Raw genomic sequence first — 4507 nt, 5'->3', positions numbered from 1 at the left:
CTCCAGATTTTATGTTCTATGCGGAATGAGCTGTGCATGAGAACAATAACAAGCATGAAATGACATGGAGAAACTGCAAAGGAAGGCATGTACTCTCTTCTCATGACTTGTTTTGAAACTACTATACATTTCATGCTTGCTTTCAGTTTGCTGCCCAAAGGTAGAGAAGACTGTCAAAGTGACCCCTTCTCTATGGCCCCCAAATTGTTCTTAGACAATAAAAAAATTCAGAGCTTCAGAAATGGACTTATGTAAACCTTATAATATATTTAATTTATTATTATTATTATTATTATTATTATTATTATTATTATTATTATTATTATTATTATTACTATTTAGACCATGGTTTCCAGCTGGGAAAGTATTATGTAGACTTGTCTGCTTGACATGATGTCCTGCATATTCCAGCAACATATGGCAAATCTTTGTGCAATTCACCATTCAAAATCAGTTCCAGGATTACCTCTTTGTGTTTCCTAGTCTGAAGTCCTGTTATCCTTGGAAACTCTTTTTGCACTGAAGTTTTTGTTTTATTTTTCCCTAATGAGAAGGGAAAATTGATAAATATTTTCTCAGGAAGTAGAATGCTGGGAGCCATCTGCACTTGCATGTTTAAACTCCATAATGAAGCTGGCTTTTAATTTTCATTTTCTTGTGAGAAGAATAAATAAAAAAACTGCAGGGGGAAGTGGTAAGAAAGGTCTGATTATCTGCCTAAACTATCCTTGGTCTCAGTGTATAGTGTGACCATTGAGCTAGCAAAACAAATATTGGTATCACAAATAAAATAAATCAAACTGAATCATTACTGTTTTCCAGTAAGCCATGATAAAAAAAAAAAGAATTTTTTTTTTAAAGGCACTTGGAATTTTTCTGCTATCCTAATGAAATTCTTTAAAATCATCAATAATTCCAATAAGGTAATATTTAGACACACATGAACACTGGATATAGAGAAGTCAGTTCCAGGTAGGTTGAGGTCAAGCAGGGGTGAGCTTTGAGTGCTTTAGCAGCCTCAGGATGATGAATAAGTAGAGAAAAATATTTGGTGTGGTAACTTTTGAATTCCTTTTTCAGGACTTAATTCACTAGGATTCTTTAAAGAGTACATGCACCTGTGATGAGTTAATTTGCTATTTCCGGATTTCATAAAATCTAACACAGAGGATGACATTTCCGAAAGACTACAGCAGGGATAGAGTACAAAAGATCATCCTGGTCTCTTTCATGCTAGTGCATATTTCTAGATTGCTTTCTTTTGGGAAATCAGTCACATCTGTCTCATTAATTAGACCAAGAATTCACAAGTTAATTGCTTTGACATGCTCCTAAAAGGCTGAATGATATTTAGACAGGAAATCTAAGACCAATCAGAGGAATACTCAAAGATATTTTGAAAAATACAACAGAAAGAGCTCTCATGAACCTGAGGAAGGTCCTAGCATACCAGGGGTCATTAGCCTACTACACCAAAACTAGGACATCTAAGCCCACAACCTCTAAAGGTGGTGTACCCTCCCAGGTTTCCAGGCATGTAGGGCTTTGATTTTTCCTGACTCCGGTGCTAAAACAGATTTGTTTCCCTTCCTCATTCAGAAGGATGGTGAAGAATTTTCCTGCTCCCTTGGTGAGAGAGATAGGCATCTGTCATTCTGAAGCAGTTGGCCTGCTGCAGGAAGCTTGAATCTATCTGGGCTCTTTGGAGATGTTATCCATTGTAAAGGGGCTGATGTCCTGTCAGATGCAGCAGAGAGAGACAAGCAGTGTTTGCTCTTGAATTGACTCCACATCAAATTAAAGGACCAACTACCAGAAACTATTCAGTAGCTTACAAATTCTTTATCAACTTGTAATAATGATGTTTTATTAATGTAGTTATTACCAATTATGTACTTTTGTTTGTTTGTTTGTTTATTGTACAAACTGCTATTAGGTACCATAACCAATTTACTAAATCAAAATGGTAATTTTAGAAGTCTTTGTACTGAGAATCTGCGCTCGTGTTATTCAATGAAACAGGACAGTGCAATCACACAATGTTCCTACTATAAAAACAAAGGGAATCAACAGACAAGTGATGGTTCCTCTTGTCTGTCACCAGCAAAGACCTTTTGCTGGCAGCAGTTCAGACCTAAGTAAGCAGCAGGGTCATATTTCCAAGCAATTCAGGCTGATTGTTTCATTAGCATGAGAAACCAGGAAAGATCAAAACTGGTTTCATGGCTCAGTCCAGACATTAAGTGGCTGTAAGGAGTAAAAATTCCCTGACCACTATGAGACTGCATTTTTCACACTATCCATAAAAATTTAAATTTAAAAAAAATCCTACTTGGCACCAAGATTTCTGAATTAATTCTTACTTATGCTAAGTACTCTTTTAGAAAAACATTCTTGTAAAAGTTACAGAGCTTCTATTTGCTTTCTCATCTTAGCCTTAGACATCACTAATAGATTACTTTTGGTATGCAATCTGTAATTACATCTCTTCAAAAGAGACATCCACTGCCGTGACTCGGATTTGAACCGAGGTTGCTGCGGCCACAACGCAGAGTACTAACCACTATACGATCACGGCAAGCCATCAGAAAGCTCATATTAGAAGGGAGATTTTTTTTTAAACCTGGTGCTCTTTAAAATGTTGTACAAATGATGCCACCTGCAGTTTACAATGAGTATTAACAGCAGCATGGTCTAAACATTCTTACGATTAATTACCATCTTGAAATTGCTTCCAGACTTATTTTACCTTACTTGTAATCATCCATGTTTATCAGAATTGCCTAAAAAAAGGGTTTAGGATTGTTATAGTATGCTTTCCCCTGTCCCTTAAAAATCTTTTCAGAGATATTTTTTCCTATTTTATCAGGCAGAACAGTAAAACAATTTTTTATTCTTTCAAATGAAAGCTGCAGCAGAAATCAAGCTACATAATACACAGAAAGATTATAAAGAGGAAAAAGAAAAATGGGCAAACTCCAGGACACTCAAGTCCTGTCAGAAAATAGGCTGTTTTTCTGTGCTTGCCCTCTTCAGTTATATTCATTGTTTTAATACAAAATGTTGCTGCTTAATGGCCTTGGAGTGCACAGCAGCAACACCATTGCAGTGGTACACGTCCCGCTGAATGTCTGAAGAAGGAGAAAGACGTACCAAAAAACCTGCTAGACTGTAATATGCAAGACCAATAACATGTCTTCAGCATATCTTCAGCATGCTGAGATGTGGATTTACTCTGGACAAACGTCTGCACAGTGGGATAATTCATAAGTAGACTGTGCAAAAGAAGCATGAGTCTGGGAGTTTAAAATGCAAATTTACTAAATGGACTCTGCTCTGCTCTGCTCTGCCTGAGGAGCAGAGATTCTTACTGCCTCCATCTCAGGGTAAAATTCTGATACCTCTTGCACGCATATGGAGGCCCACCCTGCCACTGGAGCTGCAGGAGGGAAGGAGAAGATATCTCTTTCTAGCGGTTGGTGAGAGCACTTGAAGCAAAAGGGTGCTCTAATGGTGGTTTTGAGTGCTGTACTTCAACCTACAGTCTTCCTCAATGGCATAATGTGACCAGGATAGCATTTTTCACTCAGGAGTCAGCATGCCCTTCCACAGAACAGGAAAATGGCATTGCTCAACATCATGGAGGTGAACAAACCTAGAAAAAAAAGTATTCAGTAGTATTTTCTCTGAAGTTTCTTGTTGGTATAAGCCTGTGAAGGCAGAGGTATCAGAATATTTATTGCATTTCTATATGTATGGCTTTAAATAACTTTAGGTTTTCTAATTTCAGATCTTGTTATTACTGGTTACTTGTCTTGAAGTAATAAAGAACTTAGGTTTTGGGTGAGTGCCTCAAAACATACAGATTTCTCCTAAAGACAGAAATCAAGTAAACATTCTAGTTAAATAGGTCTTTGTCCATGGCATCCCCCTTCAAAGCAAGAGATTTTCAAGAGATTTTGGAGATTTTAAATGTGGTTTAAATACTTGTAGCTGATGAGACAGGCTTTTTGCAAACTATGGAGCATGTATTGATCCACTGTAGCGTTACCTCCTATCACAGTTATAGGGGGGCTTCAGTTTTGCAGCAGTGAAATTGGTCTGCTAGATTCCCCTCAAAAAATATCATGTGATTTTTTTAAATCCAAGTGTCAGAGAAACAGCTACAAAAAAAACCCACTTCTAGTTCCATCTTATTGTATGAAGTTCACAATGTCATCTAATGTATTTTTTATAAAGTTGGAGTAATTTGACGTGCAACTTTTTTTATTTCAGATCTATCTATACATGAGAATATGATACAACAATCACATTCATAAACCTGTAAGATCAGCACACAAATTTTTGAGATGAGAAAACAAGCTGTAACCACTGGGTAACAAATTATAATTTCATAACTTGTTCTACACTAGTGCTATTTTTCATTTAATCTCTTCGTGTCTCACATTTTTTGGCATTAATTATTATTTTCTATAATTTCTCTTAGTAAAATGTTATTACTGGTTCC

The 4507-nt window shown here is 36.5% G+C and overlaps 1 non-coding gene across 1 annotated transcript; it reads right to left on the bottom strand.

Moving 5' to 3' along the window:
* Window positions 1–2506: 2506 nt before the first annotated feature.
* On the bottom strand, window positions 2507–2578 carry TRNAH-GUG (transfer RNA histidin (anticodon GUG)). The gene has a single exon. It is a non-coding gene; the product is annotated as a tRNA-His (tRNA).
* Between the last annotated feature and the right edge of the window lie 1929 nt (window positions 2579–4507).

This window comes from Haemorhous mexicanus, chromosome Z (genome assembly GCF_027477595.1).
Source record: "Haemorhous mexicanus isolate bHaeMex1 chromosome Z, bHaeMex1.pri, whole genome shotgun sequence".
NCBI lineage: Eukaryota > Metazoa > Chordata > Aves > Passeriformes > Fringillidae > Haemorhous > Haemorhous mexicanus.
This window is presented reverse-complemented; position numbering and strand designations above follow the sequence as displayed.